This window comes from Pseudorca crassidens, chromosome 5 (genome assembly GCF_039906515.1).
Source record: "Pseudorca crassidens isolate mPseCra1 chromosome 5, mPseCra1.hap1, whole genome shotgun sequence".
Lineage (NCBI taxonomy): Eukaryota > Metazoa > Chordata > Mammalia > Artiodactyla > Delphinidae > Pseudorca > Pseudorca crassidens.
Window position 1 is genome coordinate 69181754 of NC_090300.1, and position 26155 is coordinate 69207908.

Genomic DNA, 26155 nt, shown 5'->3' on the forward strand with positions numbered 1-26155 from the left:
AGCTCAACACTCACTAGTGGGCTTTAAGCAACTCACTTTACCTCTGAGCCTCAGTGTTCTCATCTGTAAATGGGGATGATCAAGAGGCAAATCTACCTCACAGGTTACTGTGAGTCTGAAGAGGGCTCAAGTGGGAGAATGTATATACAGGCCATCAGCGAATATAAAGGGCCATAGTTATGTGAAGTTTTCTTTTCTCCTCCCTCCTTTCCTTCCTTCCTTCCTTCTTTCCCTCCCTCCCTCCTTCCTTCCTTCCTTTTTTCCTTCCTCTCCCTCTCTCTCAATTTCTTTCTCCCTTTCTTTTTGTAGTTTCCCACTTTCTCATACCTTTTGGAGTCACTGACAGAGGCTAATTAAAATTAATTAACATTAAAATTAAGGGAGCCTGCTAGAGGGAAGGACCTGGGAAGGGGAAGGCCGCTGGAAGAGCATCACAGTAGGGGGAGGGATGTTGAGGAGGGAGGTGTAAAAATGTGAGAGGGTGACTGTCAAGAGTAGAACTTTGGGGAGAGGAATGTTGTAAGCAGATATCTAGGAAGTTTGCCTCAAGATGTTTGCTATAACACCATTTTGTCTCCTTCAGAAAACTTCTGTAAAGACATCGCTCACTTTTTACTGTTCTTGAAGTGAGATTTGTAGACATTCCCCACCCCCCCACCATGTATTATTCTCTTACTAAGATTGGCCTTAAGGCAAGAATAGGAAAAGGAGCTCAAGAAGACTTAGGCACACTAGGGTTCCAGAATGATTCCCCTCCCCCCAAGTGAGGATTAAATGAGAGCACGCAACAGAGACTGGCTCGCACACAGGAGATGTTCAGTACATAGCAATTATTATTATTATGAATCAAGAGACATTTTGCTAAAATGTAAGTGACTTAGAAAAGAGACCTGGTTTCTCATTGTATCTTCTAGGCCAGAGCTGGACAGGAGCTGACTGGGTGAAGTGCAGTCCAGCCACACATGCGCCCCCATAGTGTGTCCGTTTCTCTGACCTAACCTGATCACACCGTGCCGATTCCCCACTCTGAGGTTGTGGAGCCACCAGGCCACTGCTTGCTGTACCAGCCATTTCCCTGTCCTGTGGCTGCAGTCCTCCCATGAGGCCTATCTCTAGTGTCCAGCCTCTGCCCTCTAGTGTCGTTCTCCCCTGGCCCACTCCATGCTCCAGTGGACCATCCATGTAGGGACAGCAGGAGCAGTCCTTGGGTGCTTAGTTTAGAGATGCTGTTACTCTATTGCTATTTTCTGACTTGGGTTTTAGAGACTTAGCTGTGTCTGGGTATCTTCATCCTTGAAGCTGGCAGCACTGAGGCCCAAGGTAGGGGGCTCAGACAGACCACAGAGCAGTTCCTTTAACATGGAGCCTACCTTTATGTTGGGCAATAGGTGCTGAAAGTGTTGCAGGAAGGGGGACCCCTTCCAGGGCCCGAGAGTGGGCTCTTGTCTAACGTTTGGAAATGAATTGTCCGAGGAGACACATGTGCTGACAGAGCAAGAGACTTTATCGAGGAGCGCCTGGGCGGAGAGCAGGAAGGTAAGGGAACCCAGGAGAACCGCTCTGCCACATGGCTCGCAGTCTCAGGTTTTATGGTGATGGGGTTAGTTTCCGCGTTGTCTCTGGCCAATCATTCTGACTCAGGGTCTTTCCTGGTGGTGCGCGCATCGCTTAGCCAAGATGGATTCCAGCAAGAAGGATTCTGGCAAGTTGGTAAGACATATGGACTGGCGTCTCCTCTCTCCTTTTGACCTTTCCGAATTCTTCCAGTTGGTGGTAGCTTGTTAGTTCTGTGTTCCTTACCAGGACCTCCTGTTGTAAAGATAACGCGTGCAAGTGGTTACTATCGGGCCTGACCAGGGTGGGCAGTTTTGGGCAGTGGTACCCCTAACAAAAGCACGCAGAGGAGGGAGCGCTATCTAAGGGCTTGATGAACATTTATAGTGAGGTGAGGAAGAAGAGTTTAGAAGGTTATTTTCAACTGCCTGCGTCTCCTTTCACCCCCACCCAAGACTTTGTAATAGCATCAACCTCCACTTCAAGAGTGCTATGAAAATATTGTTTGCCAGTGGATTGTTGTAAACGAATGTTAAAAAGCAGGGGGGCATTATTTGCATTAGCCAGTAAACTGCCTAAAATGATGACTGAGAAAGGCATGACCAAAAATATTATTCATGGGCAAAGGCTGAGGCCAGCGGTGGGCAGGGAGCTGAGATGGTGTCCAGAGGGCAAGTAGGTCTCTATACTTCTCAGGAAAACATCCTGCCAAGGCAGGGGCTCCAGAGACAATGAGGAGTGAAGCCTCCTATATAGGCTCGGGAGGACCGGACCATCCCCCATCCAAGGGTCCAGACTCTTGCTTCTCACTTATGGGTGAGAAGTTCCCAAAGGCTCTGAAGACACAGCAACCTTGAGGGAGCAGCCCCCAAAGGGAATAACCCCGAGCTGCTCCCAGCCTGGAAATTTGCCAGCGGCACTGCGACTTGCCTCCTCATCTGCCTTGGAGTCCCAGGATCTTCCTGGGCTTCTATTGTCCTCTGTGGTCATCCCAGTCCTGCAAGGCAAGCCTCCAGAGTGAGCCTGTCCCCTGTTTTCTCCATACCTTGGCTGGAGTTCTTCTGGTGATGAGAACCTTCTAGAGAAAACTCTCCCCTGTTTCTTGTTCTTGGTTCCTAAGTAGTGTTGACACAAAAGTGATGCTGAGGATGGAAATGATGAATGCTTTCAATGAATGTGGAAGAGGTTCAAATTCGGGCTCTTCCATTTCCAAGTGACTTGAATTTTCTCATCCACAAGATAGGGCTAAGGGTAGGCTAAGGCCACCAGGTATCCTATGATGAGGAGAGAATGCTTTTGCTTCCCAAATGGTGGCCATTGTTTGGATGTCCTTTTCTCATTCCCTCTGTCATTGCCACCACTCCTATTATATCTCCACTGATGTCAACTTCCAAGTTGATCTCTGTGTTCCGTGCTTTCATCTCTGATCCTGCCATCCATTTTCCAGGAGGCTCACTGCCGGAGAAACCAGTGTAAAACACAAAGGGGTATGTCATGCCCCTGCACAAAGTCTTGTTTCCATTTTTTTCGAAATAAAGTCAATATATCACCCTCCCAGAAATAGTCTTAAGAGTGTGTCTGTTTCCACTCATTAACTCATACATTTTACTGTGATGAGCACCTTCTCCACACCAGACATAAACAGACTGAGGAGCTTACATAAGAGTGCATAGCTAGTTGGTCATAGAGATTTGAATTCACTCTGCCTGTCACCCTCTCCAGCTGGAGCTCTTTGTACTGAGCAGTAGTGCATCCTCAGCAGCTGGGAAGGGCCAGCAGTGACAGCAGGAAGGGTCCAGGATCTGGGGTGCGGGGAAGCAGTGTTTGGAAGAAGGATGTTGGGGATGAGATGAAGATGCCATCTTCCCTTTCCCAGGATGGTGGTGGGGAGAGGGCAATTCGATTTGGAGACAAAGTTCTGGGCCTGGGCTTCACGCACTCTATTGTGAACTGGACTCTTGTTCCCAGAGGACCCGCACTATCTTCCACTCTCCTTGTCTCCTCTCCCCCTCTCCTTGTCTCCTCTCCCCCACCACTCCTTCCCTCCAAGTACAGAGCCGGGCGCCAAGTGGGCCCTCCACAGACCTTCGGCAGATGATTATTGCCTCTGGTAGTCACGTCTTTTCTACGGGGACTGCACGGGTGGCCAAAGGTCGCTTCCGGCCCTCCTACAGGGTGGTTTTCTGTCTTAGGAAAGTGGTCCCCGGGGTCACCAGGGATGGTCAGTGTTTAGTGATGACGCTTGCTCAACAAGTGGTTTCCTCTCGCCTCCTCCCGGCAGCCCCAGCTCAGCCCCAGGGAAGAAAGGAAACTCACTCCCTTTTCCACCCTCCCTGAGGCCTCCTGCCCACCAGCCTGCAGACAGCTTGGCGTGGAAATCTCCACGGGTAGGGACTCGCTGACCCTCCTTCCCTTCTGTATCTGTAGTGTGTGGGAGGTTCTTGTCACACCCTGTGAAATAGATTTTGTTGTTTCATATTCTACGTAAGAAGAATTCGAGGCTTCAGAGACGTTAAGGGACTTGCTCAGGGTCATGCAGACAGTCGGTAGCAGAGGCAGGATTTATAGTCCCTGGTTGCTAGGAGAGTGCTGGATTCAAACCTCCGCCACCTGTGAGGCTAGGGTAGAGCCAGGATTTGGGAACCTTGCCCTTCCGCGTTGTCCCTCCCCATCGGCCCTCGGCCCGCCCTCGGGGGGGGGGGGCGCGGGCGGGGAAGCCGGATCCTAGCATCACTCGGGGGCTAAGTGCACCACCTAACCAGACACCCCTAATCCCGAGGCCTGCTCGCTAGCGACCTCCGGAGGGCTGGGCCGGTTTGGGGTGCGGTGTGGCGAGGGGACCCACCCCGTCTTCCCGACTATTTGCATAACGGAGACGGCTCGTTTCCCCCGCCCCTTCGCCGCACTCTTCTTCCCTCCTTCCCGCGTCCGCGCCACCCCTCATCCCCTGTCCCCCCGCTCCTCCCCAAAGACCCTCCTTCAGGGACTGTTGCGTTGGGGCTCCCAGCTCCCGGGCTCTCTGGCCGCCGCCGGGCGAGGAGTCCGGAGGCATCCGGGGGAGGGGAGTCCCGCGCAGGGCCGGGCTGGGGAAAACGCCTGGGGCACTGCCCCGCGCTAACAAAGGGAACCCGCTGCCTGCCGGCTGGGGCGTGGAGCTGGCTGAGCTGCCGCAGCTTCGGCGGCCGAGAGCGCAGCGAGTGAGTAGGGCTGCGGTGGGCGGCGGCGCGGCCCGAGCCCCCCGGGAGGAGTGGAGCGAAGGGGCACAGGATGGGAGCGGAGCGGCGGGGTCCGGGGCGCGCCTAGGGCGCAGGGAATCGGTGTCCAGCACCCCTCAGACGCCTTGGCCGCGCTGACCGGCCACTCTTTGGCTGCGGGTGTCTGTGGATTAATCCGGGCGGAGGGGCCGCCCTGGCTTCTCCCAGGCTCCACTAGCCTGCGGACCCACAACAAACCCACGTGCGCGCGGCCGCGGGGAACCCCGCTTTCTCCACTGCACCGTCAGCATGGGAGGGGGATGCCTTGCAGAGTCCAGATTCCTTCACATCTCGCCTGCCGGATTTACAGACGGAGAAACTGAGGCCCGCGGCGGGGATGGGGGCACAGGTACCATAACAAATGCACGTGCGCCCTGTGCTGGGAGCGTGGCACGCCGCTAGCCCTTAGGAGCCGCCCTGCGCACCCCGGCCATTGTCTCAGCTGCCGGGGAGGGAGCGGCGCTGGGGGCGTCACTTGCTGGAGGAAGACGACAGACCCGTTTAAAAGGTACCACTTGGGTATCAGACCAAATTGCCAGACTTAAAAAGGGAAACACGAAAAGAGAAGGAAGCTACAAAAGATTACCCCAGGCCGGGAGTGTGTCCCCGGCCGTGGTGCATGAGTTGAGATGACCCGGACCGCCCCTCACTTCCACCTCACGGTGGTTTCTTAGAGACAGGGGTTGAATTAAAGGTCTGTGGGTCCCCCTTCTAAAAAAATGACCGTGCCCAGCGCACCATTGTCCCTGCACTGCCTCTGTTGGGGCCGGCGAGTGCCTCCTTAGCCTGCAGAAAGAACAGTTCGATTTAAACGGCCCCCAGCGCAGTCTTGGGTTTCGCTTGCGCTTTGCCTTTGTAGGTCTAGCCAGCCCCGGTGTCACTGGCCCCTTTTGGCTTGTTGTGTGTTTGTACAAACAAGGCCAGCCGAGCACTCTTGTTCTAGGTGGGGAGGCTATTATTTTCAGTTATATCCGAGTTTATTTGAGGGAAATTCCGAGGTCCGGAAAGAGAGGCCTCTTGTTTGTTTTGCTTTTTCTTTGCCTACGTATGCTCAGCTCAGCTTTGCAGATTTTAGTTCATCAGACCTGTTCAGGCAGCAGTGAGGTGGTTGGGGGCGGGGGAGTGCATTGGCTCGGTAGGGGATGGTGTGGGTGCAGAAGGAAGCCCGTCAGGCTGTGGGAGTGGGTGGTGTGCGCGGAAACCTAGGCACCGCCCCCCTTGTGCTTGCGGAGCGGTCGGGCTTCGGCTTCACCTTGGCCAGCTCCGCAGATTAACCTGTCCCTGGGGCGGGCGAGTGGGGGGGACTGGAGGGCCTCCGGCTCTGCGCCCCGGTTTTTGGGAGTCTAGAGAGCATCCAGTGAACCCTCTTATTTTACAGGCCGGGAAACGGAGGCCGGGAGGGTTCAGCTCCTTGTCCAAGTTTAAACCGAGTGAAATCGGCCACCTAGAGAGGACTTGAGTCCCGGTCTCCCAACTCCCACACTGCACACTGCCATGCGGTCAACTAAAGGCAGAACCGGGATTCTGTGGTTGGCTGAAAAGGCCGTGGCCTTAGGCAGAATAGAGTTAAACAAAGAAAGTAATTCAGATTGAAATCTGCACCCTTCCATTATCCCTTTCAAGAGTTCTTTACCCATTTGAGAAAAGATAGATTTAGTAATTCCTTACTCTCCTAGCCTTTCATAAGCGTAGTTAGTTTTCTCTTCTGGCTGCCCTTTCCCCTCAAAGTTGGAGCCGGGCCAGCTGTGGAGACTTGGATGTTTTGCCTGTCATCCCTGTGCCAGGAGGCCTTTGTTTGGGCATAAGCACTCCAGGAAGAAAGTGTCTCCTAGGACGCTACTCGTGAGTCACTTGTGGGAGAACAAAGCATTGTTTTCATTGATTGTATTTAATTAAATGTTTAAAAATGAGAGTCCCACGAAGTAGCTACTTATGTTTGCATTTGGCAGAGGAAAAGTTGGAAAACCAAAGAAAACATGTTGAGTCTGGGTTTCCCCAAAGCTAACGTGCTGTTTCACCCTGTCCCTCTTATCTCCTGACTGCACCTGTTTCTTAGGGTTTCCAGGCTGTTTCATTTCTGTGGTAATTCCACTTGGCACTTGATTAGAGATCTCATCAGGACTCTCACCCTGTAAGGAACTTATGAAATCACCTGGCCAGTTTTCCTAAACGGAAAAACTGAAGCTCAGAGAGGAGAGATTACATGCCTAAGGACACACAGCAAGGTGTCTGCTTTTAGTGCCTCTTTCTGCGTGAAAGGGAAACTTGCATCAAATGAGTTTTTGTTGGTACCCCAGAGTACAGTCAAAGTTATGATGGTTGTTATAACAACACCCTTCAAGTCACAGGATGAATTCCTTAAGGACTTAAATAGGTTTTGGTTGTTAAACAAAGCCCTGGATCCCAATGGTAGCTATGGTGAGGAGTATTATATTGATAGTTATCACTGGGGATCGGTTTTCTTTAGTGTGTACTAACTGGTTCACTTTACTCTTGCCCTGGTTTCCTCTGCCTTGTGCTTCCCCAGTAGGGAGCTGTTTTAAACTATGATTGTAAAACGAAAGGCAGCAAGAAGTCAGAAGAGAGACCCCACTTAGCTCTTCATGCTACTTAATTTCTTGGGCTCTGGTGTCCTTCTTTGTACAATGAAAGTCCCTCCTGCCCAGTCTCTGCACAGGCTGTTCGGGTGCAGTGGAAGCTGCTTGGCCCTTAGAGGCAGAGGATCGGGTTTGGGTCAACCCTCCTCTCCTGTGTTCCTTGAGGACCAGGCGGTTGCATCTCTACGCGGTATAATGTAAGGGGAAGAACATGTATGCATCTCCTGGGGCTGGGGTGGGTATTAAGTCACGTGACTCATGCTTACACCTTTTCAGACCTCTTGTCAGGGTTGGGTGCTCACTAGCTTTTTAGTGGTAGAGAATGACGGTTGGAGGATAACCCCATGGGGTAAGCCCTGTGCTTAAATGAGAGACCCAACCTAGTCAGTAACTGGGGTGAATGTCTGTCAGACTGTAAAAAGGGCCTTTGGGGGGTTGTGAAGTGTGTGTGACTCTAAGGTAAATAAACCTAGTAAAAAACAAATCAAAAAACCGAACCCAGAACTTTCACACCCAGGTGAGCGCAATCTAAGCTCTTTCTATTCATTCACTCCGTATTTACTGACAGGCAGAGGCAGGTCAGTGTGGGGATGGTTCCTGTACTGGACCTGGAGTTACAAAGAGCCAGAGCCACTCATTGCCCACCCACCCCTGCTTGGAACACATTTGGGTCTCCCCTCGGAAATTGCCCTCAGACACAGATGTGGAGAACAAAGCCGCAGAGGGGGTGTGTGTGATGAATTGGGCAATTGGGATTGACATGTATATACACTGATGTGTACACAATAGATAACTAATAAGAAGCTGCTGTATAAAAAAATAAAATAAAATTCAAAAATTCAAAAAATATAAAAAAAATAAAAAGAAATTGCCCTAAAGAAGATAGAAATAGCCTCTACGGAAAATAGATCTAATTTATCTCAAAATTGATCTCTGTGGTGGCGGGGTTGTCCCTTTTCTTCATAAGTTAAACCAAGAGCAGGTGGTCAACGAGAGAGCGGAAGAGGGAAGGCTTCAAAGAGAATGTGGCTCTCTGTAAGTGTGAAGATGTGGTTGCATTAAAAAGTGACAGGAGTAATTGATTAATGAAATTTGCAGTAATATTCTGGAACATTAGAGTCCTGAGAATTTGCTTAGACTTGGTATCAGTGACTTATTCAGTAAGAACTGAATTGGGGAAAAAAATACCTTTTTTCTTGCTTGTCTGCAGGTATACTGCATATATGCTGACTTGGATAGATGTACTTTTTATAGTTGTATATGTTACAGTAACATAGTAAGCAATGTGGTATCATCACATTAAAATACTGGAGTGACTTTCTAAGTCGTTACTAGAAGGGTCAGGTTAGCCTTTAGAATCAACTTGGTGATTTAAATTTTGTTTGTCATTATGATTATAAAAATACAGCATGCCCATTGAGGACAATTTGGAAAGTACAAAAAAGTATAGAGAAACAGCAAAAATTTCCATTATTCAAAGGCAACCATTTTTAACAATTGGCAATTTTCCCTCGTCTTTTTTTTTTTTTTTTTTAGTGGATTTGTTTTTTCTAAGTGGTAGAGAACATACTGCAAGTACAGTAACTCTTGGCTTTCTTATTTAACCTTTTCATATACCCATGTCACAGTTTATATCCTCATTAAAGCTGCACCTTTTCATTCATCACCATATCAGCATCTCCAAGGTCACATGGTCCCATGGGATCTGATCACTCTAGTGAGCATTTCAGTGAAGGCCTATAGAGGGAGGAATCTCCATCTTCTTCCCCCTTTCCCAACCATGCCTCAAGCATCCAGATACCATTTAAAAATATATATATATCTTTCATGTTAGAAGAGCCTAAAGTCTAATGGAAAGAGAAGGGCCCTGTCTGTGGCCTTGGGTTCTAGTCCTGCCCTTGTGACAATTTATTTTAACACCCAGGTTTTCAGTTTCCGTACGTGTTAAAATAAGCAACTCCAAGGTCCTTTATTAATTCATTCCTCCCATCTTTGAGGGCCCACTCTAAACCAAAACTGTATAAGAAGAGCTCATGGTCCAATGGAGGAGATGCGGTAACAAGAGACTAGTTCAGGGTACCCTGGGAATGCAGAGGAGGGGCAACCACCCCAGACCGGAGCAGTGGGGAAGGCTTCCTGGATGAGGGCCACTGTGGGCCTGTCAAACTACTTCTAATTCTTCTCTACTGTAATTGACACCATGACTAATGTTTGTGAATAAATCTCTGTCCATAGTCCAGATAATTCCAATAGGATTGCGGGAACAGTAGGAATTAAGAGCATAAGTAATTCAGGATTTGAATTCTTGTTCACCAATTACCACCAATATAGACGAGCTTCAATTTCCTTCTCTGTAAAATGGGCATAACAGCCCTTACCTCACTGGACCATTGTAAGGATTAAACAAAATCATAGTTAAAGGGTCCAGTACAGTGCCAGGTTTATAGGAAGTCCTCCGTAAGTGATAGCTATTAGTGTTATAATTGGGATTTTCACAAGCTGCAGAAACTTTTGGTCCTAATATTTTTTCTTACCATGATAGCAGGCAGAAAGTTAATTAAAGTGGTACCTCCTACTAGGTGACAAATGGAGAGAGAAATGATCACTTACATGCTGCATTACAAAAGTCTTCTTATGGAAAATTTCAAACACACGAAAGTAAAAAGAATGGTGTCATTACCTCCTTCCCCCCATTTATAATCATTTACCTTCAACAATTATCAAAACTCATGGCTGGTCTATAACCCCACACTCTACCCCACATGACTTTGAAGTACATCCCAGACATCTTTTCAGCTTAGCCATAAATATTTCACTGAGTTGCATATTTGAGGCAATGGGTCGTGCTGCTCTTGGAGCCCGTGTCTGCTGTCACTGTTACCTATGGAACCGTGTGTGTCTGTGTTTGTGTGTGTGTGTGAAAGAGAGAGAGAGAGATAGAAAGAGCCAGTAAAACTTAAGTAGTTCTACTGATCAAGTGAATTTTCCTGCTGTGTCCCGTGTCACAAAGAGATGCGATAAAAGGAGCACTGAATTTAGAGTCAGAAGGCCTGATTTTGCATAAAGGCCCCACCCTTTACCAGCTGTATGCTTTTGGCAAGTGACTTCTGAATTTCTTTAAACCCATTTATAAAAAATTTGGTGAGTAGCGAATGAAATAATCCACGTGACAGCCCAAGCAACTCAGCATTAGTTGGCCCTGCATCAGACTTGAACCCAGCCTTCCCTCTCCAGAAGCAGAGTTTCCGTATGGAATGAAGGTCAGAGACTGACGGGCTGGTGGTAGTAGTGTACTTCAAGTGGAGTTGCTGCCTGTCTCGTTCTGAAGATGAGGTCTGCGCTCAGATGAGTAGCTGGCACCCCATGCTTGCGAATCTCCTTTCACTCAACCCCTTCCCTCTGATTTATGGATGAGGGCAAGGAAGCCCAGGAAAGGTAGGGCCCTGCCAGCTATGCCTGAGAAACAGATCTTCTCTGATGCCTCTTTTCCTCCATGAGAAGACACCAGGCTCTCCTCTCTCCTCCAAGTTTGTTGTCTTGGTCTCTCCTAACTCACTGTTGCTCCCAAGTAGGAATTTTTGACTCAACTGAAAGGAGAAAATTGATTTGATTTAGTAATTAAATTAAAGTCCTCTCTTTAATACACTGGGGCTCCCATTATCTCCGGGCCTGCACTGTGACTTGTGGTCTCCTCCGGCTGTCTCGAGCTAGCTGTGTGGCCTTGGGCAGGACGCATGCCACCACAGGGATTCAGCTCGCAGCTCTCTAGGCCCCTTCCAGCTTTGAGATCATCAAATGGGGAACAAGTATAAAAAGAGGAAACTATACATAAAGTTAGGGGCTTCTTCACACAAATAATAAGTGTAATGTTTTCTTTTAGAATGTTCAAATAGGGTAAAAAATTAACCACCTTCCCTTTTGCCATTTCCCCCAATCCCACTTCTTGGCAAAGTGACTACTGTTTGCAGTTTGTTGTGGGTCCTTCAGCCTCCTTTGGATGTACCTATGTATGTATTCATGGTTATATGCAGATACATTTAAAAAACTCAGTAAATGGATTACATTGTAACTGCAACTTTACAGACTTGCCCTTTTCACTTTACTATAGGTATTGGACGTCTTTCCATATCAGTATATACAGATTATTTTCTCATAGCTGCATCACAACCTACATCATGGATGTGTTTATTTAACCAGTCTTTTGTTGACGGATATTTATCTGTTTCCATAAAAATATATTTCTAAGTGTATTTAGACCTTGGACATATGGAACGCTGGTCGTAAATGTCATGGTTAAATGAAGTCAGTCCATCGAACTCTGGAAAGGGTGGCGAGAAAATGGGTGCAGGAACACTGAGAACCATGCCCCGGAAAGCTGAAATGAAGGGCTCCCGGGAAGCTACTAAGAGCCAGCTGTTGGGATGGGAGGTTATTTTTGGAGTTGGCCTGCCTGATTGGGTGCCCTAGGCTGCGGGCGCAAGAAACTGAACTGCGTCATCACCTTCTCCTCCTCATTCCACCATCCCTGGCTCTTCCGCATTTGTTTCTCTTCCCAGGGTCGGTGGCATCTGGTGGGAGGACTGGAACTTGAGTGATGGGAGGGAGGAGAGAGAAGCGAAGAAGAGGAGGAATTGATCTCAGGCTCTGGAGGAAAGAATGTGCCGGTTCTACTCTACCTTGTTGTTCAGACCCATCTGGAAACTCGTGTTTCGCTGGGTCCTGTACAGATCATGATAAAATGAAGCACACCCAGAATTGGGCTTACTTGGAAGACAGAGGTTTAGGACACCATATTGGAGGTAGAATACATGTGGAAACTGGAGTGTTCTAGCCTGCAGGGGATAAAATAAGAGGCAGTTTCTTCATGTGGAAGAATGATTAGAGTTATACTGTGTTGCTGCTGGGGGGGAGGAAAACCAGTACAGAGTTGCAGAATGGCAGATAAGGAAGAACTTACTCAGCAGAACTGCCCAACCAGGGAACAAACTAGGTCGCAAGACAGTGAACTCCCTGCCATGGGAGTATCTAAGCAGAAGTCTCAAGTCAACTTGTTTGCCATCAGAGGATTCTTGCTTTTCAGAGAGGTTGACCTAAATGCCTGGGAAGGCCCTTCCCAGCTCTGAGAGTCTATGACTGTGGGAGAGAGGGAAAATCGGACTGAGGGGGTGGGACAAGTTACAGACAACGTGAGTGGAGCTTTTGTCACCTGCTCTAAAAAGGTGGAATAAAATGGAAGCCTTCAAAGGAGACTTAGACCATTGTTTCCCCTGGATCTTGGCAGCCCTCCTCCTGTTTAGTCCTTGGCTTCAGCTCAACTTGATTTTATATTCGTAAATTATTTCCACAGAAATAAATATATCACATACACTTTAGATGACCAGGAAATCTGGCAACCAGAAAAGAACTACATGTCCCAGGAGGATGATTGTAATTTTATTTTTATTTTTTTTATTACAGTCTTTCTAAATTTGCATCCATCTCCTGGTTTCCCTAGCACAGGACTGAGACGTCATTCAGCTTTAATTTTAGGAACACTCTACCCTTTGCAACCTCTCAAAGGTCCTCTGAGCTGGAGTTGAAATGCTTGTCTCTTTCTTTCCTGTGGATGAGGAAGAACCTCTTGGACTTAAGTCTTAGCCAAGTCTTAGTGAGGAAACGTGGCAAGTTTACCATCTTCTAGGCTTTTGCTGTGCTCCTGACCCTGATAAGGCCCTGTTTGTTCCCTTATCCAGTCCTCATAGCCTTGGGGTCTTGGTATCATCAGCTCCATTTTGCAGATGAGAAAGCTGAGCTTCAGAGAGGGCTAGGGAACTACCCCAAGATTCACTGCTGTTAAGTAGTGATGCTGGCACTGGGTGTAGCTCATTCCCTACATCATGTTACAGGTTTTTCCACTGCTAATCATTCCCAGTCCTTTGGGGCTGAGACGCCCTTCGTCCTTGTGTTTCACTGGGAGCTTGGTTGAATTTCTCCTTATGGAGCTGATGAAAGCTTTCTACCATTCCTCTAAGAACAGATGAATGAAAGAACTCATGGGACAGCCATGTGTGAATAGCTTGACATTCGGATTCAAAATACATTTGCTTCTTCCCCTTTTTCTTAAGAGTTATTTTCATCAAGCCTGGTTTGCCTTTTTTTTTTTTTTTTTTCCCCACCTGCCTTTTAAAGCACCTGTACTCATTATCTGTTTATAACCGGAATAAACACACCCACCAGTAGCGAGCATGGCTGCAGATGAATGGGTACCATTGCTTGGCTACCTTCGATGCCTTTAGGTGGTAAATGGAGCTCAATATTGGCATTGTTAAGGGCTTATCTGCAGCTGTGCTTGGAGGCTCTTGAACAATTTCTTCTCTTGTAAAGTTTACTCAACATTATTTTGTTCAGTCAATATTTGTTGTGTGCTAGGCATTATGCTAGGCATTGGGAGTATTTACCCTAAGAACACACACTGTAGATATGCACACACGCGTTCAGTGTAACTGGCGGGGCCTTAGAAGTTAGTGGCAGACAAACTTTCTGTGTCCTCCTCTTCCTGTTTTCTCAGAGTCCTTGCTTTGTCCACTCGTTCAGGTAACACTAGGTGCCTGCTGTAGCCCACGCACAATGCTCAGTTTTAGAACATAGACCCAAATTGCCCCCCAGTTCTCTTCCTTTAAGAGCTTAGTTGGAGGTGGGCATGCAGATATTAATAACAATATACTGTGATAAATATTATGATTTGGATGTATACAGAGGTTGAGAAGATCGTACAGTGAGTTTGGGTAAGCTTTCTGGAGGACCTATGACCTACCTAAGCTGGGTTGTAGAGTGTAGTAGCTGCTAGCCTCTGGGAAAAGAGCATTTGAAGGAGAAAAGGGAGTGCAGGAGTGAAGGTGTGGGGTAGAGAATGGCATGTGCGGGGGAGCCACTAGCAGGTTAATGTTCCCAGAGGGGAACACATAAGGCAGGAAGTGCTGGGAGATGAAGCTGGAACCGTTATACCCATCATCAAATATAATTTTCTTAACCTCTCTATGGTGGCATACACTATTATCATCTCCGTTTAATAGGTGAGGAAACAAAGGCTGAAGGAGGTTTGGTGACTTGTTCAAAGTCAGACAGCGAGTGAGTTGAGGTGCTTGAACTTGAATGTAGGCCTGCTCAACCCTCACAGCGGTGCCTGCAGGGGCCGAGAAGGTCTGCCTTGAAGACTGAGGTGATCCTTCCGTCTCTATTAATCTTTCAAAAATCACACCCTTGCTGAATTCTCTTCCTCCACCTGCCTTATGGTATTCTCACTAGTGAGTCTGATGTCGAAGACCTCTTCTGAGTCTCGGTTCTAGTTTTCATCCCCCTTTTCATTCAGAGAATCAGTAGCCCAGAACTCTTCAAAGAAAACCTTTATTGCCCAACCAGGTGTAACAAGGGAGAAGGAGAAGATTCACCCCCTTTCTCAAAAGGTCCAAGTTCATTAAGTAGCCCAGGCATTACCTGTGTATCCTTTAGTTCAGAGAAGCCCTTTGGGGGCTGGAGAGGGAGCAACCTGGGTGGGCTGGAAGAGTCTGGAGCAGGTGGGCTTTGAGCTGTGCCTTGAAGGATAGGTAGGATCAGGAAGGTGGAAGGCATGGCACATAAGTAATATTATTCTGTCTCACTCAGTGATAAATGGCTTATTCTACCCATCCCCCAAGATAATTTCTGGGTTGGAGTTGGCTCTTGGGCTGAAGAGGCAGTAGGAGGATTCATTCAGTTATTCATTCAAAATAAAGTTTATTGAAAACTAATCAACTGAGAGCTCAAAGACAAGATGATGAAACTACAGAATGAAATAAAAAGGGCAATTACAGAGCTAAGGAAAACATTGAGGACACAAACTACATCATTAGAGGAAAAGTTAATAAAGGAACAAAGTAGAATCCACTGAAAACTAAATTGCTAACAGAGAGAGAAGGCATGAGGAAAATCACAGTATATGCTGAGAAAAAGGATGAAGAAACTCATCAGAGAAAATCAGAGATCTAAAGGTTGTAAAAAGATCGTAAAAAGATCACTCAGAAGGGTAATTGGCCTACCTGTGGAAGCACAGGTCACTTCTCGTGCTCCATTGACCTAAACATAATCACGTAGACAAGCCTGGATGCAAAGGAGCCTGGGAAAACATCTCCAGTTGGGTGGCCGTGTACCCTCTTAGAACTCAGATTTGGGGAAGGCCTTTTATTACTGAAAGGAAGTTGAGGAAAATGGATATTGGGAGCAATTCATTTCTGCCCCAGGGAAAAAGTCATGTTGGTCTCAGACTTGATTTGCAGCAGAAGCAGAACTTGAGAACATGGAGAGGAAATATTTACAGAGTTCCAAGGGAAAGGTCGTGTGACTGAAGACTTTTACACTCAATTACATCACTCTGTAACGATAAGGCAGGTAGCCATTCTCATCTCTTCATATAACACATATGAGCCGTTCATGGGAAAACCTACTTGATGATGAAAAAGATTAGTCAAAAGCACCCTTTGGAAGGCATGGTGATAGGTCATTTGGAGAGCCCTTCTTCTACTCAAATAGAGAAAACCTTAGCATGGGTGGGCTGTAAGTCTAAGGAACAGAATGGGAGGAAGTGAAAAGAGTGTAATGGAAATGGAGAGCTGAGGGAGGGAGTGGGAGGACGTTAGGTGCTAACTTTCCCTCTCTCACACTGTCTAAGTAGGGTGTTAGTATCATGGCTCCAACCTCTCAATTCGTTTTTTTAACCCTTTATTTTATTTTTTAAAATTTTATTGGAGAAAAGAATCTAAAAAAGAATGAATATATGCACATGTGTAACTGAATCACTTTGCTGTACACCTGAAACTAACACAACATTGTAAATCAATTATTTTTTTTCTCTTAAACTTGGAGGAGTCTTTAAGGAAATAACATCATTTGGATGTAGAAAAATTTATTAAAAGTTCAGCTTTTCCTCTATTTTACTTTTCTGTATAATTAAAATTAAATTAAAAAACCCCAGCTGTTGTATTAAGCAGTCCCACCCATTCTTCTTTCATGCATTCTTCCATCCTCCACACTTCTGTTCAAATGTAAATGTAGAGACATGCAAGGAAGGATATGAATCAATTTTTTTCCCTGGATGCAGGGATCCTGGGTGATTTTTAGCTCTGTATAATTTTGTGCATTGATTGATTTAAAAAAGTAATGAGCTGGTCTTATTTGTTTTTGTCTTTTTTTTTCAGTGTTTTACTTCTTTAATCTTTTTTTTTTCTTTTTTAAATTGAAGTGTAGTTGATTTACAATGTTTCAGGTATACAGCAAAGTGATTCAGTTATATATATATGTGTATATATATGTATATATTCTTTTTCAGATTCTTTTCATTATAGGTTATCAAAAGATATTGAATATAGTTCCCTGTGCTGTACAGTAGGACCTTGTTGTTTACTTATTTTATGTATAGTAGTGTGTATCTGTTAATCCCAAGTTCCTAATTTATCCTTCCCCCCAACTGGTCTTATTTGAATCAAACCACTAAGGCTAATTTAAAAGGCATCATTAAATACTAATGCTCAGGGTGTGGGGAGTGAGGTGGGAGATACACATAGATGAACAAGGCCTTGTTTTTTCACGGAGAAGTTGGTGAGTCAGTTACGTGAACACCGGACTCTAGGCAGAACAAAACACTTTGTAAATTAGATGGACAATTGGGGTGTTGGGGTCCCGAGGACAGTGGGGAAGTTTTCACAAAGGAGATTGTGTTTGAACTGGATGTTGAAGGATGAGAAGAGTCCCTATAGGTGGAGGATGGGAGGCAGGGCATTCCTGGCCTGGAGGCAGCAGGAGTACCAGCAGGGAGGAGTGAAGGTATGTGGTGTGTCTGGGTAACCCTGGGTAATCTATTGTGGTCAGGGAACAGAGGGTGAATGAAGGAATAGCTATTGTTCATTAAGTGCCCACAGCGTTCCAGGTGTGACACACAGATCTCTCTAGGCTGCCCAACAGCCCTACAGAATGGTGATAATCATCCCTACTGTGCCGATGAGGAAACTGAAGCTGAGAGAGACTTATCTGTCCAAAGTCACTCAGGGGTAAGACTGATTGAACCCCCTGAGCTGTCTGCACTCCAAAGCCCATATAGTCTCTCTCCTGTGCTGTGATTTGCAGTGCACAGAAGATCTGAATTAGCCACCTTTGTGAAACATAACATATACAAATACAAATAAATATCAAAACATTTTTATAGGTAAATATGTTTTATGGATTTCCATACACGCAGACCTATGACATAGCCATATATTGCTTGGCCAGAAAGTTCATTCGGGTTTTTTCCGTGCCATCTTACCGAAAAACCCAAAAGAACTTTTTGGCCAGCCCAATATTTTGCGTGTAAATTTTCTAGGTAAATTTTTAGGTAAATATAAATCCTAAATTGTGGTTCAGACTCTACTGTCCAGAAGCTGTGTGGTCGCACGCTACTCAATTCGAACTCCAGTTTCCTGATTCATAAAAGGGAATAATGATTCTGGTGCCGCCTCCCCTCAGATTTGTTTTTGTGTTCCAGTTAGATCATAGATGTGAAACGACGAGAAAGTATAAAAGTACAAAAGAGCCACACAGAAAGGTTTGTTGTTGCTGACACACCCCTCGCTCTTCTGAGAGCTTACAGACATCTGTTCGAGCACCCACAGGTGTGTGTAAAAACTCTCACAGTCATGGACATGGTCCCTCAGGCCTGCAACAAACAATGTAGTCAGCCAGCCAGAAGCTGTGCTTTCCTGGTTCAGATAACCAGCTGGGGGCTGTGGAGGGAGCTGGGGCGGCCTGTTGGGGGGTGGGGTAGAGGGAGGGGAGCGAGGCAAGCAGTCTGTCTGGCTCCCCCCACTGCAGGGTGTGGGAAGGCTCCTGCCTCCCTTCCTGGTTGCTAGGTAAGTCTGGGCCAGAGTGGAGTCAGGATGGCTGTCAACAGCTTGGTGATTTATACCGGGCAGAGGAGGGTGTTTCAGACATGCCAGGCTGCAGGAAGGAACGTTGGAGCTGCCAGGCGAACAGGCCCCTGCCACGTCTATCTGGTAGAGGCTCCTGGTCTGGAAAAGGGACAGGAGGGACAGAGTCGTCAGGGGACTCTGGAGCAGACTTTAGGAGTGCTAGGAGTACTCATGAGGACAAGATGAGGACTCTGGCCCCAGAGAAATTGGGCTCTGATGCAACACGTCAGAATGGACGGGCAGCCAGCCCTTGGCACTGGGCTAGAGTGGCCCAAGGCAAGTTACTTGTGCTCCAGGAAGGATTAGGATTGTTCCAAGGTCTAGGTTGGGGCCTGGTGTCCTCCTGGGGGCCCAAAAGCCCTGTTGCGTGTATCGTGTGTGGGGTGGCAGTGGTGGAGGTTTTAGAGAGAGCCAAGCTACGCCTTACTGACGAAGAGATCACTTCCTTCCTCACCCCCCTGGCCTCTGCTCTGCCCAGACAGGCCTTTTAGCTCAGCCTCAGCTCAGGATGAGTCCCTGAAATTCATGCCACCCAAAGCAAAGAGAAGACCTTTCATCTCCTACACTGTACTTACTAGATTATATGAAGTTAGCTATGTTCGACAGTGTCTCCCCGATGGCAGGGACCCTGCGGGGGTTCTCTGCACAGCCCCCTGCCCTTAGGAGGCCTGGTGGACTGAGCTCAGCCTTCCCAATGCTCCCCGCCCCCACCCACCTGCTGAGACCAGGATGCGGTCCGCAAGTGCAGGTGCTCTCTAGGTAAAGCCAAGGGTGAGAGCACATGGCAGGAACACCCTGGGGCTCCGCTGGGCCCTTCTGCCCCACTGAACAGTCCTTCTTCTACCTGTCAGTTCCCGCCTTGGGAGTGAGAGACAAGCAACAAGGCGAAGTAGGGAATGCCCTCTGGGCTGATCCGTGGAGCTGAGCCCTGGCGGCCAATCAAGTTTGGGACCTTGCTCTTGCTTTTCTTATCCCGCTGGGAACCAGGGTCGTAGGAGTGTGTCCTAGGGGTGAGAGGGAGGAAGGCGGTGAGGGAGCTCTGAAAAAAGCAGTTAGGCTGAATCATCTTGTATCTGAGCAGACTGCAGGATCGCCTTTGTCAATTGTATGCTGTTGGGAGGATGCTGGCCCAGGGCGAGAGTGGGGGTGGTTAATGACGATGGTGTTAGGAATAAATCCCCAGAAGATGTTTCCTGCTGGAGGGCTTGTGGCGGTTCCTTTTCTGCTCTACACAATGCACAGTTTATTCTGGCCTGTAGACTTGGAGGAGAGGAAATAACAGGTAGGGAGGAGACGGATGAAAGCTGCCTCTTAGGGAAATGCTTCTGGGCTCGGAGGGTCCCACCCTTGTCTCCCAGCCAGTCCAGGGGACTCACAGTGGGAACGCTGGGAGGCAACTCCATCACCATCTGTAGGGTCACCTTTCTCAGAAAGCCCCGAGGTTGAGAAAAAAATCATAGGCTTTGCAGCCAGACAGACTTGGGTTTAATTCCGGATGTGCCACTTCTCAGCTATGTGAATTTGGGAACTTCTCCGATCCTCAGTTTCTCCTCTGCAATCTGTGTTCATCGTTCCTGCCTCATAGCATTGGTGTGAGTACGATGTAGTGATTAACCTAGGGCAGCATGTGACTAGTGATGAATAAATGGTAGCTCTTTTCAATATTGCAGCACTTCTTAATAGTTATTCTCAGTTATTGGTCACCTAGTGGGCCAGACACTCTGCTAAGCCCTGGGGGTATGAGGATACATGAGACCCAGTCTCTCCCTGGGTCTCTCCATCTAGGAGGACAGACAGGCACGTGGGATCAGGGACCAGATGAACAGGAGCTGCACGAGGTGCTTTGGGAGCAGGAGGCAGGGGTGGGGTCAGGGAAGAAGAGGTGAGACCCCAGCAGGAGGCGTTTGCCGGGCAAGTAGAATGGAGGGTGTTTCAGACATGCCAGGCTGCAGGAAGGAATGTTGGAGCTGCCAGTTCTCCCCAGAACTGCAGCAGCAGATAGGAGGAGGTTCACAACTGGGACTAGTCAGTAGATCCACCCGTAAGTGGGGGACAAGAGCCAATAGTAGGGGCTCCCCCAGCAGGCGAGCTCACAGGGCTTCTGCCCTCTGCTGGCATTCGAGCCAGGGCAGTCTGGCTCAAGATAGAGTCTGCAATCTATTTTTCCAGTGGTGGGGTGAACATGGACAGGGACCCAGCCTGGCTGGACTGGGGCACTTAACTTCACAGAGATCTCTCCAGGCTCAGGGCTGGGATCAAGGGTAGACTTCCCTGGAGGGAGCAGAGATGATTACCAGACAGGAATTGCAAACATGGAACCTACTAAAATAGAGGCTCCAGGTGGCGTGGACTGGAGGGGCTTCATGAAACGCTGGCACAGAACTGTTGTATTAACACTGGGACACTGGCAGCGTGGGTAGGAGGGATGACCTGGGATTTCTACAGTTGTTGGGAAGCCCAGCGACCCCATGTGCAGTGCTCAGTGTTGCATAAAAAGAACCAGAGGGGACGTCTTCGAGATTCAAGGATATACATTTGTGGTTTTAGTTATTTGCAAATGACTTCAAAACCCTATGATGTACACTAATTGGGTGAATCATTTGGATGAGATAAAAGCAAAATTATATTTGCTACAAGGATGGTTTATATCACTTAGCTGGTGATATAATAAACATAGCAGCTTTCATTTACTGAGCTCACACCACCATCCTGACTGGTCTCACTCTAATTCATGACCATGACCCTTAAGTGGACTTTGGTGTTGTCAGGTCTTTACTCTTTTCCTTTGATCCAGGGGTTCTCAACTCTGGCTTCTGTTATCATTAACTGGGGAAGATTATAAAAAGTACTGCTGCCTGAATTCCACCCCAGACTAATGAAATCTAAATTCTTTTGGGGTGGATCTGGGTATGAGTATCTTTTTTTAAAGCTCTTCATTTATTCCAGTGGGCAGCCTTGGTTGAGAACCACTGCCATCCTCTCCAATCTCCATGACTATTTCACACTTTTTTCCCTCTTTAAATTTTTAACACCTCCTCTCCCATCTCTATTCTCAGTCGAGAAACTTATTTCCCACTTACCTGAGAAAATAATGGCAAAGGAGTGCTTTCATACCTTTCCACCATCAAATCTATGCCCATTTATTCTACTTTCTGCCTGTTGCTACGGATGATGCTCCTTTTTTTTTTTTTTGCGGTACGCGTGCCTCTCACCGTTGTGGCCTCTCCCGTTGCGGAGCACAGGCTCCAGACGTGCAGGCTCAGCGGCCATGGCTCACTGGCCCAGCCGCCCCGCGGCATGTGGGATCCTCCCGGACCGGGGCACGAACCCGCGTCCCCCACATCGGCCGGCGGACCCGCAACCACTGCACCACCACGGAAGCCCGATGCTCCTTTTTAAGACCAACCCCTCCACTTCTGTATTGCATCTTGTTCCCTTCCTTAGTTAAGGACTTGACTCTGCAGTTCTACCTTCTCTTTCCAATGTTCCTCTCTTTATGGACCACTCCCATCTGCCCCCCGACACCATCTGTCTATCTGTGGCAGCTGTTTCTCCCACTGACCCCACACATATGCACATACACATCTTCTCCTGACCGCATCTACCCCTCCAGCTACTGCTTCATTCCTCTTCTCCTTGAAAGAGTCATCTGCACTTGATCCCTGCAGTTCCTCTTTTCTCAATTTCATTCAAACTCAGTCTAACCAGTGTTTTTTGCCTCCATCACTCCATAAAAACTACACCTGTCAGGTTTACCAGTGACCTTGGTATTGCCAAATCCAATGGTTAAGTCTCAGTCCTTATCTTGATTTGTCAGTAGCATTTTATATAGTTGATCACTCTGTCCACCTTGAAAAAGTTTCTTCTTCTGGTTCTGGAACATCACCCTCTTTGGTTCTCCTCTTCTGTCACTGGCTTCTCCTTCTCAGTTTCTTGTGTTGGCTCATCTTTGCTTGTTCACTTTGGAGCGCTCCAGGGAGCAGCCCTTGGACTTGGCCTCTTCTCTGTCCCCTCACTCCCTGGAGATCTCCTACCATCTGAATGCTGACAACTCTCAATGTTTAGCTCCATCCCAGACCTTTCCCCGGAACACCACACTCATTTTAGCCATCTAATCAACAAGCCTCCTTACATGTCTAACAGACATCTCAATGATGACAAGTCCATGGCTGAAATGCTGCCATTCTCTCTCAAACAGCCTTCCCCACTTCAGTAAATGACAGCTCCATCTTTCCATTTGCTTGGGCTTAAAACTGTGGAGGCACCCTTGACTCCGATTCTCTCATGCTGCACCCAATCTGTCAGCAGACCACGCCAGCCATGCTTGCAAAATACACCAAGAAACTGACTGCTTATTTGATCCACCAAATTCACGCTGGTCCAAGACAGATCAATCTCTGCTTCTAATTTTTAGAATAGTTTCATACCTGGGCCGCCAGTGGTAGTGTGTCATTTTTCCACTTAAAACCAACAAAGGCTTCCTATTGCACTTTGCAAAGCCAAAGTTCCTAGAAGGGCCTCCACGGTTCTGCATGAGGCAGCCCACAGATCCTCCCAGGCTAAATTTCCTGCTCTTTTCCACCTCTTAATTCTGCTTCACTTTACTGACCTTACTCCTTCAACATAAAGCACATTTTTACCACAGAGCCTGTTCCTTTCACCTGGAACACCCTTCCTTCATATATTCCCATTGTTTACTCCATCTCTTCCTTTAGGTTCTATTTCAGTGTCACCTTATTAGAAAGGTCGTTCTGATCACCTTACATAAGATAGTAATCTGGTGCCTGTTTCTTACCCCATCACACCTGGCTCTCTCTTTCCCTTTTATCCTGCTTTGTGTTTCTTCTATGGCACAGATGGTCATCTGACTTATTTATTCTGTCTCTTCTCACTAGGAAGTTGTTTTTGTGAGGGCAGGGACTTCATCTCTTTTGTTCGTGATTGTTCTCCTAGGGCCCAGAGCAATGCCTTAGGAATAGTAGGCACAATACCTAATTGTTGACTAAATTCAACTAAATCCACACAACGGCACTTCAGAATTAGTTGGAATAACCCACGATTTACAGATGAGGAAATTGTAGCTCAGAGAAGTCAAGTAACTTTTTCAAGGTAACACAGCTTGCTAGCATAGAGACTCAAACCTTCCAAGTGACTGTGTCATCAGACTGTCTCCCTGTTAAGCCTGGCCTTTCCCCAGCACCCACAGCTCAACTTACCTCATTTTTTCCACATCTCATTGCAAGCAGGCAGCCCCACAGAGTGACAAAATCCTTGTGAAAATGCCACAAATGTGCCTGGAGGTGTAGGAGGTGTATAGGAAATGCATACACAATCCCTTATTTGCAATACCCAAATCCCCAAATCTGTGAAAAACTGCATTTTATTCTTAACCCATTTGGTGGCAAAACCTGATCTGGACTAATGGGAGGCTATTTATAAATCCTTGTTTAATGTACTTGGTTAAAATATTTATTGTTTTGTTGCAGAAATATTAATCCATGTAATTATGGAGAGTTGCCCTGCTACTGCTGCAGGTCTTTAGGCAACATATTGCTTTTCTAAAATAGGAAGAATTGTGAGTTCTGACACTTATCAGGCCCCAGAGATTCCTGATATGTGGTTGTGAACCTGTGTTCATGCTTTCCTAAATGTCTGGCATTTGAAAGTATGCCTAAAAAAAAATTTAAAATTTTTTTTCCTGGTAACTACAATTTATTTTAAGGACTTTTCCAGGAAGAGACTCAATTTTACGATCTGATTAAGATCAAGCACAGCAGGCCAAGCTGAGGAGGGCATGCATGAGATGCCATTCTAAAACACAGGGCGTGCATAAAAGTCTACATACTGAACAATGAGACCACCCCTTCCCCAACCTTCCTTTTTTGTTGTTTCCAACAGTGCTGGCAACACTGTTGGAGATTATGAGATTTCCCTAGTCATGAGATTAGTCTATGATTAAATTTAACAGCCTAAGAGGAAAGGCCTCTTATGAGATTTCCCTAGTCATGAGATTAGTCTATGAGATTTCCCTAGTCATGAGATTAGTCTATGATTAAATTTAACAGCCTAAGAGGAAAGGCCTATAGATATTGATATTTACAGTTCTTCAAATAAAATGGAGAGATTATTTTCAATCCCCCTCTGGTAAGGCCCACCAGTCCAGCAGCCCTGCCCAAGCACACAGAGCTTCTGGTCAACTTTTTAGTGTATCACTTTTCTTCTTTTTTTTTCCTTCTCTCTCTCTCTTTTTTTTTTTTTTTTTTGGCCGTGTGGCTTGCGGGGTCTTAATTCCCTGACTAGGGATCGAACCTGCGCCCTTCCCAGTGAAAGAGTGGAGTCCTAACCACTGGACCGCTGGAGAGTTCCCAGTGTCTCACTTTTAAATTTAAGGTAGAGATCAACTGATATCTGAGAAAGTTTGAAACATGAAAGAAACCAAAAGAGACAAATAACAACAACAACAGCAACATAAAAGTATCATAGAGACAAGTGAAGATATTCCATTAATAAAATAAAGACTGAAATAAAAGGAGTATTCAGAGAATAAGAGAGAACTCTTGGAAATTAAAAGTATGTTAGCAGAAATAAATGAATCGGGAGAGGGTTTGGAATATGAAGTTGAAGAAATCTTATAGGAAGTCAAACAAAAAAAGGCTATGAAGTGAAAAATAAGAAAGGATCATTCTAAGAAGTTCAACATCTGAATAGTAGGACTTACACGGAATGTACACGAAAGGAATTAATCAAAACACACCACATGGCTCCATGGTTCAGGTGTGAACAACAATTTATCTGGTCATAATAATGTAACTTCTGATGCTGACTTAATAAAAAAACAGTCTAAAGCTATTAGGAGAATGTGGGACGGAGAAGAGTTATGTGGGGTGTGGCAAAAGAGAACTAAATCCTCCTGTTCTGTAATAGGAAGTCAGTAGATAATATCTAACATTGAAAAAACAGAGCCATATAAGCATGCTATTTAGACGCACTGATGTAACCCCAGAAATAGATAAAGGAGTTGAAAGTTGTTGCATTTGAGCAGCAGAAATTAGGGGGGTGGAGGGGTGGGACAGGGCCTGAAATCACGTATGCAGAGGGCTTAGCGTCGCCCCGCATATCCGCACTGGCACCAGAAATAAGCACAGTCAAAATGGAGTGGCTGTTCGCCACAGACGATATAGTGACAACACGGTCAAAGTTCTGAGCTAGAGCACCCTCCTTTGGATACTTTGCATACGGCAGTGGCAGAAGAACTTCCCCTTTCTGGTTCTTTGAAAATAACTTCCTACGCCATTTCTCTTTTTGTCAGAACCTGTGTATTCAGTGCTCAACTCAAATTTAATTTCAGCTCTTTTATTGAAAGAGCTTGGCCTAGCTCTCCCCTAACCCACGGAAATAATCCATGAAGTCTGCTGATTTTAACAGAAGTTCTTACAGCATCTTGGGTGTAGTGCCTTCTGATTGGACTGCAGGGCTCAGCAACCTTGTAGTGACCCAGATCCTGGAATGTTTTAGGCCCAAGGATTGATAAAAGCTCTTAGCTCACTTAGCTTCCAAGTCCAAACACAATCAGAACAATTGCTCACATCTCAGATAATGTGGATTGATGGATCCAGGGTTAACAGGATTATCTTTTACCCCAAGGCTCCTGTGTGCTTGTGGTGATTGCCCATTTCAGCCAGGGACCTGGGGCCAGGGCCCTAACTCTGTGACAAGTTAACCCATTCTCTCACTCAAAACTGAGTCCTTTAGTAATGGTCTTGCCAGGAGGATACTTACCAGTGGGGATGCTAGG

General features: G+C 46.7%; 1 protein-coding gene across 2 annotated transcripts in view; it reads left to right on the top strand.

Annotated features, from left to right (window-relative positions):
- Positions 1-4773: 4773 nt before the first annotated feature.
- Positions 4774-26155, top strand: part of ST6GAL1 (ST6 beta-galactoside alpha-2,6-sialyltransferase 1) — a 134580-nt gene continuing 113198 nt past the window's right edge. Inside the window, exon 1 of one of the 2 annotated variants that reach the window (XM_067738370.1) lies at positions 4774-5316. The gene's annotated coding sequence lies outside the window, so the exon portion shown is untranslated. The remainder of the gene's footprint in view (positions 5317-26155) is intronic. The other variant, XM_067738371.1, reaches the window with a different exon arrangement.